Below are 16553 nucleotides of genomic sequence, written 5' to 3'. Positions count from 1 at the left end.
CAGAGAATGACCTCTGTGTCTTGGCTGTGCCCTTTCCTGGGTGCTGCTGGAACTTAACCCTGTCCTGGCTGGAACCAGAACATTATTCTTCCTTCTTACACATGAACACAGGTCTCATTTTGTAGTCAGTGGCTCTCTCTCCAAGATGTTGTTTGAGGTAATTTGGCCCATCACTATGGGTTCTACCCATCCTAGATGTACACATGATACATACAGTATTACACAAGTCAATATTACAGACTTTTCTCACCCAGAAATCAAACCCTCCCTTCAGGTACAAATTATGTTTCCCCATCTCTCTACATTACCCACTGTGTGCCCCTGAGTTTTGGGCAAGAATGATCCCACAGATGGTTTTGCCTCTGCTTAAGGCAGGACTAACCCACTGTATAATGTTGTCATGCACCATATCATGTCATGCCATGTCTCAGACTTCATGCATTCACATGTCAGATACATGTCACATAAATGTCACATGCCACATAGGCATACACCTCTGTCATGTCAAATGCATGTTGTAGCATGTGTTGTCTTAATTTGATATTAGAGCTATGCAATCAAGCAGGAGAAGGCAACTTAGGAAATCAATTTTTATTACTGCTTTAAGGGGTTCTGTATGGTTTTTTTGCAACTTACAAGGGCAAGGTATGTCTAGTAAAGTTCACCATGCTATGCATTTTCAGATGCTTTTAACTACATCTGTTTCTCTAAAGACATCTTTTAAAGCTTGGGGAAATACAGAAGCTGATCCTGCAGGTGCTATTTAAGAATGTGGACCTACCTATAAGATGTACATTTGACAGACATAACCATGTGTAGCACAAGCATCTTCCTCACACCTCAGCTAGCTCTTTGCATCAGTCTTTATCCAAGTATTTCTTTGAAAAAGTGTCTTGAACTTCTTGCTAGAGGTACTACATGGGTAGCAAGGCAGCCTGAACATGTTTTGAAAATCCGTGACAGGTCGTGGCTGCTGTGCAAAAGTGATCTCCAAAACTAGAGCCAGGAGTGGCCAAGCCTCCTCTTTCCATGACTGTAAACCTGCAGCTCTCTCAGGAAAGCCCAACTCCAAAGCAGTTTGTGCAGACCAAATACCAAAAAAAGTAATTTCACGCTGCTTGTGTTTGTGAAATGGTTAGTGAGGTCCAGCTTCTGCCTTGCCTTATGAATGTGTGGGTGAGTATCTCTTTACCATCATTTCCTGCTTTCTGAAATATTTGACTGTTCTTGCCTTACTTAATGCTTACTGTTTAGGGACTTATGTCTTGGATATTTCACTTGGGCTGTCCAGCTGCATAGACTGACTCCAGGGTAGGTTTTTCCCAGCTGCTGAGGTTGAGGCCTCTTGTTCTTAAAGAAATAATAAAGGAAGCCTTGTTTGTTAAGTGAGTTGTGTTTAGTGAAAACTGCTCCTTTGGCCTCTCTCTGGTTGCTGAGAGCTGGGGCAGCACTGCAAAGTGTCTGAGCTGATACTGGAAGAGATTTGCTTGCAAAGCTGTGTGTTGTGTGTGATGCTGTTTCTTTCTGTATGCTGCATTTAAGAATTCTTGGAATAAGAGGGAATCTATATGAAGAGAAGGATTTTTCTACAAAGATTGACAAGGTAGAAGGAATTATGCAGAAGTTTTCTCGTCTGCTGTGTCCTACTGTATTAAAGTATTTTTGCTATTACTGTCATCTGATTTGAGGAGAGGGTGGAGCATATCTGTTTGTGGCTGAGATGTCTGACAGTATTTACTTTCCTGAGTCCTTGTGGGTGGGGACAGAGCACTCCTTCACCGTGGGAAGAGAAGATGAGTAGAGAAACAGACAGCAGTGCTGTGAGTATTTTCCCAGTTTTGGCAGAAAGCTGTCATTAACGCCTATTTTCTCTTTGCAGCATGTAAGGAAACTGCTGGTTTTTCCACTGTTAGTCTGGTTTTAAGTGTAAGGTGAACTATTCCATACCACACCCACCAGGGAAGCACATCAAAGTCTCAATGATAGCAGATAGCTGTTGTAGTAGGCTCACTTTCATCAATTACAGCCTGTCTTGTAAGTATTGACTTGTGGCTTTTGTGTCATAAATTCTCTTAGTTGTTTTTTCTGCATAAAATTACAATGTCACATAACTGATGTTATTACTCCCATCTGCTTTAGGAGTGACTTCTCTGAGCTTACACAGAAAAATTTCTGACAATGCAGTGTGTTCACATGGATTTATCCATTAATCCTCAATTTCATGTCAGTTTTGTTGTTCTGGGACCTCAGTTACCTGCACAGTTATTTTAGGTGTCTTACTGTTTTCATAATGCTTCTCTTTCTCTGAGGAATTTTGAGAACACTGTGTCTTGCTCACACTGAGAAAAATGTGTCCTGAAGGAAGCTTATGTAGCTAAGTAATACAGCTCAGGAAAAAAGCTTTCTTTTTTGAGGAGAAATAATTTGGTATTCTATACCTTGTGCTATATGGCAGCATAAATTGGCCTTTTATATTGCTTAAAAAAAGGTTGTCTGCAGGTGTCTTGCTTTCAATCTGGAGAACCTGCACACTTGCATGCTGCTGACTGCTTCATTGGGGTTTTTTGTGTTTTTTTTAAAAATGGAGTATTAAGTCACCCTTAAAAAGGACAGTATCATAACAAAGAAGACTCTAGACATGATTTTTATGTGTTCATGGTGTTTATTAAATATAATCTACAAATATATTTTAATAGCTTTTTCAATAAATAGTTGTCTCAGGTTGTTGTCAAGTGACAATGAAGGAGTTTTCCAAAATACATTGAGCCCCTAGGGCTTACAGAGAGGATCAAGTGTGATCTTAGAACAGACTCTTACCACCCACATTAAGAACATTTAGTGGTCCCAAAATGGACAACAAGCTAGTAGTATGCCACATGGCAAAATATATAAATTATTCAGAATTAAATATTTCAATAAATAATGTAGCAGTTTAAAAAAAAAAGCTTATACAATTTCTTTCTGCATAGATTGCAAGAAGCTGGTCATTTCTTGGTGAAATTCAGCAAACTTTTTCTTCTCATGGGATTCACACTTCTTGCATGTTGGGTTTGAGAAATCAGGGTCCTGCAATACAGAGAATTTTATTGATTGGTTATAACTTTTTTTTGGCTAGCTCGTTTTCACAATGATACATCAACTTCTGTAAAGATTTGCCTTTAACAGAAAAAAACCCCTAAATATTTGTAGTCTGAAGAGTACTCCTAAAGTGCTACAAAGATCTCTAGGCCATGGGTTTTATTTTAGTAGTACATCAGGGTGTATCACATTCATCCCTGGGCCCTCCAATTGTAAACATAGGGCACAGTTCTCAAAGCTATTCCTATGTAAATATTTGTTACACTCCTGAAAGCAAGCTTTTATCAGCATAAGATGCTTTGCATGATTCAGCAAAGAAAGTGTCATATTTTGTTAAATGTTGGCTTGTGTAGCCAGTAGGACTCAAATCTATTTTATTATATTAGATTACCATGCAAATAGATATTTTCATGTAGTTAATCTTAGTGCATTTTTGTACAAACTCCTGTATTTTCATGAGTTGGTAGCGCTCATGAAACAGATATTGATGCATGAACACGCTGATTCTGGCACTGTTTTTCATTAATGGTGAAGCACTTATTTTTATTCTTTTTTTTTTTTTTTTTCTGTAGCACTTGTAAAAGATTGCATACCTTAAAATACTCGAGATTCTTTTCGATGTTTATAACATGTCGCATGTCATTCTCTTCCACATCGTGTTTCAAGACATTCAGTTCTTTCAGGAAACATGCTAGAGTTGTGTGGTTGCACTCCTAAAACAGTCAGCAGAATTGTTACGTGTGACTTATTTTCCTTATTCCAGTTTTCAAAATCTCAATTCCCTGTTGTTCTTACTTTGCTCTTAGGAATTGAGCTGTTTGTTTTCTGCTGTATATTTGTGTTGGGGGATGTTACATGTGGCCTTAATTCTGTAGCTTTTCAAGAGTTTACAAGACACTTGTGCAGTGTTGCAGTATCTTTTGGGAGACACAAAGCTGCAATGCTTATTCCTGAACCAGCCTTACTCCTGGTTGCCACCTGAAAATCATGGGTTAGCAAACAGGTGGCCTCTCCTAGAGACATCTTCAGTTGATGCACTTTGCTTTATCTCATGTCCGCATCAGAGCGGGTAAATAACTTTGTGCACCACTTTTGCAAGCTATTTCAGGCACTCCCTGAGAATATGTTACTGATCAGCCCCAAACATTTGCATTTAAGCTCTGGAGCTCTGAGATAGCCAGGTCTTAATGCTGCCAGCACCTGAGAAAAGGGACATAGATAAGGAAGTGGTTGCAGAATCTGACTTTAAATCTGTACTGAAACAGAAGTGCTGTTAAGTGAGAAGTCTTCTGAATTAGAAACTTAGCAGAGGTTCAAAGCAGCTCGTAGATAACTGTAAAGCTTTTAACTACTTCCCAGTAGTAAATAATTCATGCTCTTGTTTATGAGGCTGAATGAAAGGTAGTACAGATCAGCAGCCTGTCTGCAGTAGAGCTGTATTTGGAACACTGTGCACGCTGATGTGCTGTGTTTCAGAGAGGGGTGGCCACAATGATGGTATTCTTGTGGGAATAAGTCTCAGGTATTGACTCAGTGCCATACAACATGATTTACTGTCTATGTATTCAGAAGGGCTTGCTTAAGTTCTATTCATGAAGAGCATTAAGTAGAGCATAATTGAGTTTCATCATTGATGGGATGCCAAAAATTTACAACATCTTAAGCAGAACCAACTAGTGGCTCTGTCTCTAGTTGAGATAAAATGTGGGTGATTTCATGTGGATACTGCTTTAATCTATTTCTAAGTCTGGTTTCATTCTCAGAATTGTTCCTGTGTTAGAGTTAACACAACAGTATTGCCTCCTGCAAGTCTTATACCATCTTAAAATTGTTCATTAACCCCTTTTTCCCTCTTAATTCAAGCATGTTTTAAGCAGAATGAATATGAGTTGTTCATTTTGTGTTACTTATTGCACAAAGGCAATGAGATAATATTGCATATCAGCCTTTTCATGCTTGAGAATAAAAAGCAAAAGCAGGAGTTTCTTTAAGAAATTACACTCCCTAAATTGAATGAAAACTGAACAGAAAATTCAAACTCACCTCTTTGTCATTCGGTGTGTAAAAGTCAAGAAAATTCTGTAAAGAAGGGGGCAAGAGTTAATTTTTCAGAAAAAAATACATAGAAAAAAGCAAATTACAAATCAATCTTCAGATAGAAGAAAGTCACCACTTACATTGTCAATGTGTTTCAGGAGTGCTAAATCATTTATTGAAGCTTCAAGAAGTTTCTGTTTTTCATCGGGTGATAGTTTAGTCTCCTGAAGAGGTGCTCCATATGCTGCAGTCATGAGAATTACTGCTGCAATACAGCCAAAGACGAGGACTTTGCACATCGTGTCAGTGTTATCTGGATGCCAAGATTAGAGTTGGGATGGATGGTGAGAGCTGATAAGTGTCATTAAGCTGTTTAGTGTATTTATACTCTTCTTTCTGGGGGGGAAAATGATGGGGGCGTCACGAAGAAGAGGTTTTATTACACATTTTTTCATATGTTCTACCTGTATGGCAAGAATCATTACTTTTGTTTTTCCTCCCCTGATGACACTTGGGAATTTTTATCAAGCAGGAGGGATTTTACCTACATTCACTGCTGTAAGAGAAGCCCACACTCACTTTTGGCAGCCTCTCTTTGTGCTTCCTGCATGAAACACTTTTTCCCTGTGCTGTCCTACTCCCCCATAGAGCAGGCCACAGAATATACTCCTGCCATACAAAATGTTGTCCTAAAGGTGTATCATTTAATCATTACTTTAGTGAAGAAGAAAGAAGCCTTCTAATCTTAGGGTTGTAATTGTTGATTAAACAACAGGAAGAAAGTTGGCTTCCTGTCTGAAGGTTTTTTTTCTTACCTGTTGTCTTTTGTAAAGGCAGTGTAAGCTTTGGTGCCCAACTCGGTCTTTATAGCAAAACGTTTATGAGAAAAATCCAGCAGAATTCCTTGTTTGGAGATGATAAACTATTCCTTCTATTGCTGTTTATCTTAATGCTACTCTTTTTTTGTTGTGTGCAACTTTCACTTTTCTGCAGCTTAGAATGAAAATGCACCACTGTAAAGTGTTTACAGATTTTATTGATGATACCTAACCCACTGCATCTCGTGATGGGTATCACACCACTGAAGTTGACTGTAGGCAGTCATTTGACACTGAAGTCTGGCATAGATAATTTTTCAAAATTGTTTGTTTTTCTTTTCTGCTTCATGTGTCTATTGGCTTATTTCTTTGGGATATGAAGTGTTTAAAATTCATGGTTTTCTTCAAGTGTAGTTCTGAGCAAAATACTCCCCCTGCTGCCCAACAGGTTCTGGCGTTATGTGAAACACAGTTGTGCTCAGTGAAGTCAGCTGCTGAAGCTGTGTGGAATAAATTGTGGTTTGCACGCTGCTGTCATTTGAAATTTTGTAGCATTTAGGATGTGCAGGGCTATGTGGGTAACTATTTCACTCGAGATTGCATTTTGGAAACCCACATTACATCTACTGATCCTGCAGTCAGAGGGGATGTAGATCTACTGAAAGTTGCTTAGAATACATTTTGGCTTGGATTAAACATAGCCATTACTATCATTCTTTTTATTAGTGTGTGTCTGTCCCTTAATCATTAACTCAGTGCTAATTAGCAGTGCAATCCCAGCTCTGCAGAACATCTTAATTTCCTGGTTTTGAAATAAGTACAAACATTTCATGTCTAGGGTCATAAACAAATCCTAGTAGCTATTGGAGCTTGCAATATTGTAACATTTGTGCACTTTGAAACTTTTTCTGGCACCTTATATATTTCTGTCCTCTATTTATTCTTGATAATAACTAGTTTCTGTTGAGATGAACTGCTGAGCACTGGACTGTCAGCTTTTCTCCAGCTTCCTACTGTTTTCTTTTTCAGATCTTGTAGAACTTAGAAAAGAAGCCTGAGCATTCTATCAGAACTTTTCAGCAAGTTTGCAGCCAGATCTATACAAAATTGTGCACAAAATTGTAACTCTGGTTGTAGTCTAGATGTAATTGGAATCAGCTCTTTATCTCTTCATTCTTTTCAAAGACCAAAAGAGGCTTGCACATTCAGGCAGGAGGGTGGAATATGCAGCTTTTAATAAATTGTGCACAGAAGTTTGAGTGATTTGTTTTTGCTTAATAATGTGCTGCAGGATTTGTGGTCTAACAGGAGAAAACAACAGATCTTGTTTTGACCATTTTTATTGCATGCAGGTGAGGAAGAGATGGGTTGGAATGTATTGATGAGCTGAGAAACAGCAAACCCTCAGTTGATGTTAACACACAACTTGCTGTGCTGGTCAGATTTCAGTTATCATGCTCAGTCTGTGCTCATATTTATTACTGGGCAAACAATTACTTGGGGTTTTATTCATTTATTTCATCCTCCCAGCTTGACTTCACCAGAGCTGATTGCATTTTAATGGGAAGTGAAGTTATTTTAAATTGCTCTGGAAGCACAGAGGATAAAGTAGTGCTACAAATGCTGAACTGGAAAAACCCTGCCTTTAAAAAGTGTGGGGGGCAGGTACTAGTGACCTTATTTGGTTTTAATGCACTGTTATGAAAGGTTAGTTGATTTGTATCTCATTTTATCTCCAAATTTAATATTGTTGTGCTAAAACAATGATATAAGAAAATGCACTTTGCCTGAAAAGTTTTAAGAAACACTTCAAAAGCCTTGACTATATTTTCAAGGAAGATTAATTATTTTAAAGGGAAGTGGTATTTGTGGATCAGGGATTTGGAAAGGGAGAAGATTCTTGTTTTAGTGGATTATTTATACTTTTGGTACTTGTACCTAATTTAAGGAATAAGGGCTGATTTTCTCTTTTAGAAAGTGACTAAAAGTAAATGACACACGCTGACTAAACCTCTAATCTGTACAACTTCAAAGTCTGGAAAAGTTTTTGCATAGGATCTGACTTCTCAGTTTAGATTTACTTGTCTTTCTAATCTGAAAACTTGCATCTTTCTCTTTTTGTTTTGTTTTTTCTTTTTTTTTGTTTTCTGCCTTGCAAACCTGCTGACTGGTGAATTTTGGGGACAGGTTGTGGTTTTGTTAAAGCATTTGGCATCTTGTTGATCAAGGTGCTTGCCTCCTTTCTCCATCACCAGAACAAAGGAGTATTCAGCTGAAGTGAACATCTTGATTGGTGCTTTAGTTCATGTGCAGATTTTGTTCAGACTCCTATTATAGTATGGGGTTGCTGTCAGTAGAGTCACAGGAACCAGAGCAGAATTCATATACCTGATGAAAGTGATAACCAATTTTTCATCATGGTCTGTAAATTTAACACTTTCTAGCTATGTTTCAGACTTCTGCTTGCAGATCTCATAGTTTTAAGCAATAGTCTGTAGAAAATAAACCTTTAATATTCTATTCTGCTCAGTTGGGAGACTTGTGGAAGCATGGTGAAGATTTGAATAAAGGATTGAGTGACAGTGGTTTTCCATTTGATTTTAAGGCATAAAAGGGACACATTTACCACTTTTTCTTCAGCCTTTGCTCTGTCTTTTTGATAGATGCTACAAGTAGAATAGTTTGCAGATAAATTAAGTGTATCCCTAATGTATTTAAATGTAGGAGTGAATAATTGATTTAGCTAGTTGAATATTGTCGCTGATCAAGAGAAAGTGCCAAAAAACCCCAAGCCCAGAATGAGTAATTGTTAGAGTGAATTTTTCCTGCAAGGATGTCAGTGGGGAATTTTTATAAGAGAGACTTTTGGTTTTGGAGGCTTGACTAAAATGACCTGGAAATAGTTGACAATTGGGAATCTCTTCACGAAACCAATGTTTGATGTAATTTTCCATTGAAAGGACCAACATTAAGAGGGACTACTTTAAAAATAAAAAAATGTTCTAGTTATAAATGAGCCTGTCATTGGGGAAAGTAATTTTAATCTCTCCTTAGGAGGTGTGTGACACATGAGTTTCATCTTTCTAGAAATCTTGGCTGTGATTGTTTAATAGCTGTGGATTTAGTTAAGGTATAGTTTAATTTAGCCCTGGTGTTTCCTGTCACTATAGTCTACTTTTCAGGAAGTAATTTTACAAAGGTTATGAACTTTAGAGTCAGTGTTTTTATTTTTTGGTAGAATTTGGTGTGATTGCAAGTGTGAATGAGAAGATGAGTTACTGTGAGAGTTATGCAGAATTGGGCAGGTTGATCAGTAAAAGGTGAGGATTAGGGCTGGATGTAATGCACATTAAGATGATGTGCTGTGTTTACCAAGGGCATAGATTATTCCTAGACAAAAAGAAGTTGCTCAAGCAAATAAACTATCTTCAGGCAGCCCAACATATATTTACAAGGATGATTAGTCCTGTTCACTCAGGTTTTCCTTTTACATCCAAATTCACTTTTTAAGGCTGTCTCCACAGTGAAGTGTTGCCAAAACTTTAGTTACCAATTTCCTTGTAGTACAATGGGCACAAAACCTGCTAAAAGTGTTCTTGGTATACCCACAAAGTAATACAAGTGTTAACCTCTGCTAGTTTTGGTTCACACTCACTGTAGAGACCAATACAAGTGCACTGATGATGAGGCACAAATCCGTGAGGGAAAGCAAAATAGAGGTGTCCTAAAAAGAGGAAATCTAATCAGAACTTAATAGGAAAAAGTGCTTTGTTGTGGCCAAAGGGAACAGATCTGTCAGTTACTCTGGGGAGCTCAAATTAGAGCAATGCTTGTTTTCATTTTGGAATGAGAAGTGGAGGAAGTCCAAAAGCAAAAGATTTCTGGTTTTCAGTGTTATTGTTTTTCAGTGGAAAAGAGGTTGGTACATACACTGACAAGCCAGGTTGTTGCCAAACAGTTCTCAGGGTCTGGATTTTAAGAAGTGTATGATGAAATGCAAATTGTAATTGCTCTACTGGGTCAAAAGGCCAGTGTCAGGTTATGACCATACAGGATGCTAAGAGCCCACAGACAAAGAACCCTGTCTTGTCTTGCTGAGTGCTGTGATAGTGCACATGCTAAGCAGATGGCCTAGATTTGTCACTAGATAGGGACAAAAGGTGTTGAGGTACCCCCTCAGTGCTTGCTGGCTCCCAGTTGTGCACTGTAATGATGTTCCCATTCTCTGAGTTCCCTTGATTCCATTTTCCATTCACTCATTTTTCCTGCTTGCTTCAGACTGGTTGTGTGGAGTTTACTGAGGAACAACAGGAGCTTGCCCACACTGATTTCTTTCTCCCACTGTGCCCAAGGCCAGTATGATATTCCTGTGCTTGCTTAAATCACTCTTAGGACCCACAGCACAGATGTTTGTCAGGTTCCACACATCAGCCTACTGTGGCTCTGCATGTTCTGATCCTGAGTCCTGCTAGGTTTATTTGATGCTTTTACCTTTTAGTCCTTGTACTGAAAGAGGTAGCACCCACCTATGCTGTGACACTCAGAATTAGGTGGGACTTTGTCCACAAGAATTGCCTCTCTTCTAGCCTTTCCTTACTGTCTTACTTGTTTGCTGAACAAAACAACAGAAAATTAGTTGTGTTTGTTGCCCTTGCTTGAGCCTTGTGAAGCTCTGCTGTTTGGAAATGAGGGGACTGCATCCCTTCCCCTTCTTCACCAAAAATAATTAGAAGTTGTCATTTGCTTTATTTTTGAGTGAGAGTTTTAAGGGATACCCCACAGGAACAATGAATACAAATGCAAATGTTTGTGCTTACAAGGGCAAATTTCCATACTAGTGACCTGGTATGACATGAATTTGAACATAAAGCTGGAGAAAAAAATACCTTTTAGGATGGGAAAATCCTCTGTGTCAGTGGGATTCAGAGGTAAGGTGTGTTCCTGGTTTTTTCCCTTTTACTCATTTTGAAAATAATTTTATTAACATAGATGGAGAAGAGCCATCTTTGGTCCTAATGCAAATGCTGTAGTAGACAAGCTGAATTTCTTATGTGTCTGTAATGATTTGTTACTACTAAAAATGACAGTTTTTAAGGAGTTTGTCTGTTCAGTATCTCTAGTTTGTTCAAAAACACTCAAGTATTTCATGTATAGGAAGATTATGTTCACTTGATTTGGCACAAGAACATCAGTACAGTGCTCAGATCTAAATTTATCCCCTGCCCAAGGTGTCAGTAGTATATGTGAGACATAATGAAATGTATGCAGCATGGTGAGAGCATATTTCATAATTGCAATCTGTGGTGATTTTAGGAGTGCCTGCCCCTGGAGCAGCTGCCTTCTGCCCCAGGCACGTCACGACCCCGTAGCCCCGCGCGTGCGTCACGCTCCCTCCCGCCCCGGGCTTTTCTCAGAAGGGAAACGCTCTGGCGTGGGCTGCACAGGAGATCATCGGGTGTTCTGCCTCGCCTCTGATCTGGACGATTGGGGTGGAGCCCGTGTCAGCTCCTGCCCAGCTCTCAGCCTCAGTGGAGAAATCAGACATCACAGTGTGCTTCTTCCCTTTGGTGCCTAAAGAGCATCATGGAAGGCTCTGGAAAATCCATGGATCTTGGTAGAAGCAAGTTTTTCCAAGGTTGTGTTGGAATGGGGAGGGTAAGTTTCTGCTGTACCCAGTCAGTTAGGAAATAGGGTATTATGTTCCACACCAGTAGAGATTTCTTGTGTAGCAGAATTGTAAGAGGTGTGAAACACTTCAGACCTGGAGCACTTTTTCTGTCTAAATGCATGAACCATTATTGTTATTCACATTTATAATAATGCCCAGTAAGCAGTGAAATCCAAATCCTGTCCATTCACTATAAATGCAGAACAGAATCTGCTGTTGTATTACATTGAGCACACCACTGAGCAATTATGGGTAATAATAATTCCTAGAAGACTTGGGTTCAGCAGGATTAAGGTGTGAGGTTTTGCACATCAAGGTTTCCTGGAGTTTGGGAAAGATGCTTTTACTTTATTTCTGCTGCTCTGGAGGCAGTTTACATCAAGGCAAGACTGAACAGCACAGTAGCAGAAAGAATATGACTGGTTTTCACACTTGCACTTCTGAAGCAATGGAATATACTCTTGAGAAGAGTGGGCTAAAGTATCCAAATACCATAAAACCATTTGGTTTTATCATATCTATTACCATTTACTTTTGCTCACTAGTATTAAAAAGTGCAGGAAATAGAAACTTTGATCATGTAGTTAGAGGTTTCATAAGGGACCACAGTGATCTGATTAGAGTTTATACTCCTCATTGGTTTCTGCAATCTTAATAGAATAGGTGAAGTCTATTAAACCACAGAGTAAGAGTTTAAATTACACAATTACAATGTGTGTTGGATGATTTGCTGCTTCAATAGGCAGGTGTGAAGGTCAGTAGAACCTACTGTGGAAAGCAAGGTTGAAATTCTAGTGCTGGGTTCTCACTTGGTCTCTGGACTTTCTTCGTGACAAATTTGGCAATGGAAGCAAAAGCGATGGAGAAATTTGGGGTATTGGTCTTCCCACCGTTATTCAAATTACTGTACTTTTAATTTTCCATATCTCGCTGAAGGAAAGATTGACAGTGATTTATTGGTGGCAAGTGCATCACAGCAACTTCAGTCATATATTCCATAATGAAATGCATGAGAGAGTAAGCTTTTAGTCCTCCCGTGCTGTCCAGATCCCGTTTTAAAAGTTTTAGCAATACAAAGAAATACAAATACAAATATCAGTGAACAGGAGCCAACAAGTCCCTGAATGTGTCATTTTTTGCCTATTTGATTCAAAAGTTTGTAAGAAAAGCAGCTTTTGGATTTGGCATATCGGAAGTACAGCACATGAGAAGGGCTGGCTCCAGGAGATGGATTGGGGGCCAGCAAATGTGTGATCAGTGAGAAGTTCCCTTTTTAACCACAGAAAAAACCAGTTGTGGAAGCAAGTATGAAAATTACTGTGGTTTATTCTAATGTAATCACCTGATTATGCTGCTGGCCATGGAGTGGCATTTGCATCCACATGCTAAGGTGTTGCTTTCTGGAAGGAGAGAGCCAAAGATGGGAAAGGAGGATAGGATGGAACAAAAAAAAAAGCCCCATATGAAAACAGGTAACATAAATGCACCTTCCAACTATGGACAAGGGAAAAGTGGAACGTATCCATCTGATGCAGGGTGTAGCCCATGAATATTACAGAATCATGGAATACCCTCAGTTGCAAGGGATCCATTAGGATCAATTTTAACTCCTGGCCCTGCATAGTACATTTCCCAGGAATCAAGCCATGTGCCTGAGAGCACTGTCCAAACACTTCTTGAGCTCTGTGAGGCTTGGTGCTGTCACCACTTCCCTGGGGAGCCTGTTCAGTGCCCAAGCACTCTCTGGGGGAAGAAACTTCTCCTGATATCCAACCTAACCCTCCCTGGTTCACTTCATGTCATTTCCTCAAGTCCTGTCCCTGGTTATGGGAGTGAAGGGATCAGCACCTGCCCCTCCACTGCTCCTGTGAGGATGCTGAGGACCCCAATGACCCCTCAGTCTCCTCAAATACAAATAAATACCTTGGATATTTAGGGAATTCCTGTAGGGAAATGGAGGATTTCCTACACCTTACGCTCATACTCAATGCATGAAACTGCAACTATGCATTACCACATAGATGATAAAAGGACTTTTCAGTATATTTTTTTAGATTTAGGCTACAGAAAGAGAAGTGAACATGAAATTTTGTTATTAATTTGATTCTAGAAAATTGCTTTTATATTTATGCTAAATTTATATAATTACTTCCTATTGCAAAACATTCTTTTTTTGGCCTTTAATGTCCAATCTGACTCAAGCCATTTGATTCTAAATTAAAGTGTAAAGATTTGAGCCAGATATTTAAATAAAGTGCCAGGCTTTTTTCACTGGTTTCTAATCCCTGCTTTCCAGAAGCCTTTTCTGGTAATTAGATTTCTATGCAAAATGTGAGGCTTTGATCAGCTTTTGAGTGCCCCAGATAAAGCTCTTAATATTTCCAGAAAGAAATGAAACATGACTGCTGTGAAGCATCTCCTATTCAAAGGATTTTCTGATTGTTTTGATGTAATATATTTTTTTTTTTCAAATTTTGATATTAAGTTTTAATATGAAGATTTTGAATCTTGATTTTTAAAGAGATTTAATGTTGATGGTTCTTCCTGATCCTGTCAAGATTGAGTGGTTGGTTATGGAGTATAAGAATTAGCCATTGTTAACGTGAACATCTGAAAATTGAAGCTTATTAATAGAATGATACATATCTTTTTTCCCATTTTGATATTTTTTGTTTTGCAATTTTTAGTTGGCAAAACACTTTATGGCTGAAAATTGCTTTCCCTGATGGCAGAGGCAAGTCATTATGCCCTTTGTAATGGGAAGATGATATCAACTGATAATGTTAGACATTAAAATCTCTTAAAACCACTAAGAACTTAAGAAAATTAGAACATGTACACTGACCAGCTGTTTCCTAAAACAAAGAAGTAAAGGTAAGAAGCATATCTAATGGATAGAAGGAAGGAGTTTTTGGGAAGATGTCACTTTTTATGATGCCAGTGCCTAAGCATGACTAAGAGAATCCTTTGACTTTTTAAATCCCAGAATCCATTTCCTATTTATTTAGGAGGTGTGAAATGAAACACTGAGATTTATTGAGTCCTACTACACCTCTTCCATTTTCTGATGGTGTAATAGCAAAATTGTTACTGTGCTTTATGCCAAAAATATCAGAAGTGACTAGAAGCCATAAAAAGTCACGTTGGAACAATTTTGATTTGGATTTATGTGGGGAAGGACTCAGCTGCTGTGGAAAACTGAGTAGTAAGAGATGTACAGATTTTCCTGAGGCATGTTGTGCATCAGTACAAAAGTTTATGGTAGATTGTTTGTTTGCATTTATTCCCAAACCAGAAATGTCACTTTAGAAAACACTGATCTAGGCTTAAAAATTTGGGAAGAGTTCCCTGACTTTCCCCTGTTTAAACCTAGCCTTGGGCTATGTTGCCAGATTCATGGAAGAGCCCAGTTATGTTGAGAAATTCTAGCTGATAAAGGTAGGGTAGAGGAAGTGTGCAAATCACACATAGTAGAAATTTGGATGAGATTTCAGCTGGATTTTCTCAGCTTGAATCTTTCAGCACTTAAAATTTGGTGTATTTGTCTGTGAAAGTAGAGATCATGGTTTATCTCACACTGTTCAATGACTGACATTTCAAGAGGCTCTTTAGGAGGTGGATATGCATATGGGTGGTGTGTAATGAAGGTAGCTCTAGTACAAGGAAAGTTTTGGGGGGTTTTTGGTTTTTTTGCACATTTATTATCCTTTGAGCATCCTGATCTGGTGGAAGGTGTCCCTGCCTGTGGCAAGGGGGTTGAAACTAGATGATCTCTTTAAGGTGCTTTCCAACCCAAAACATTCTGTGATTCTATGTTCCTTGACTTAAACATCTATCTAAAATTTTGCTTCATTTCAAATATTTATTTTTGCAAATGTTATCTTCCAAATCTGATGTCCCAATATATCACAATCTTAATGTGCAAAGCTTGGGTGATTAAAACGGATTTCTTTTACATCATGACAAACAGTAGGAATTCTGACCCCGTTTCCTATCTTTTTAACAAACAAACAAAAAAATTAAGATACAGAATAACTCTTGTGGTTTGGGTTATATTTTCATTATTAACAAATGTCTCTTAGGTAGAATGCAGGGGTTTCCCCCATGCTATGTAGTGGATCCTTGCTTGTTCAGGGTTTTCCCTCTCCTGTTTTTTTAGCTGGGTTATAGAGTCTTAATTCTTCCTGTTCTCCTAGATAACTGTATATTAATTTCTTCCTTTCTGCCCAGCCCTGATGGGTTTTTGTAGGATTACCTAGAGTGGTAAAGTGTGACCTTCAGCAGGGCTGTGGTTCAGAGACTCCCATGTTGTCATTCTGGCTATGACACTGCCTCCCCCGTGCCTGAGGAAGTTGCTGACTCTGCTTTAATCTTCATGAGTAAATGAGAGTGAAATTTCACTGCTGCATTTTGCAGGAACTTGGTGCCTCCTTCTGAATAATCCAGTGTTAATCCTGATCTCACAGAAACCAAGAACTGATTTGCATTGATGAATTTCTTCATTTTGATGTACAGCTTTGGAACATTTACCTTATATGTCTGTCTCCTGATTTGGGCTCATTTTTTTCTCCCCTAGTGGAATTGGTAAAAAATGCACTTTGGCTTAATAATAGTAGGAATGATGACATGTAGTTCTGAAAAAACCCACTCATCTCCAGAGCATCTCTCCATTCCAAAAGTAATTTTATTACTTTATTCTGATTAATTCCTGCATTGCCATGTGGTTAAATAATTTTCCCCTAATGCTGTTTTCTATATCCATGTAAAATTGTACAAGTTTTGCAAGTTTTTACACTTGTTCATGTAAAATTGTACAAGTGGTTCTTTTCTGGTATCTATGAAAATCTGTATGTTTAGATTCCACATTCAGAAAAACTGGGGGAATGTTTTCTGAGATACTGTGTACTTTATGATATATCCCATACAGCAGTATCATTATGGCCTCCAGAACA

General features: G+C 38.5%; 1 long non-coding RNA gene across 2 annotated transcripts in view; it reads left to right on the top strand.

The window, feature by feature from the left end:
* The first annotated feature begins 1390 nt into the window (after positions 1 to 1390).
* Positions 1391 to 16553, top strand: part of LOC306802150 — a 35535-nt gene continuing 20372 nt past the window's right edge. For both annotated transcript variants that reach the window (XR_013774282.1, XR_013774283.1), the window contains exon 1: positions 1391 to 1820. This is a non-coding gene — a long non-coding RNA (uncharacterized lncRNA). The remainder of the gene's footprint in view (positions 1821 to 16553) is intronic.

This window comes from Erithacus rubecula (assembly GCF_903797595.1).
Source record: "Erithacus rubecula genome assembly, chromosome: 5".
Lineage (NCBI taxonomy): Eukaryota > Metazoa > Chordata > Aves > Passeriformes > Muscicapidae > Erithacus > Erithacus rubecula.
Note: the sequence above shows the minus strand (reverse complement) of the source record. Positions and strands in the feature narration are given on the sequence as shown.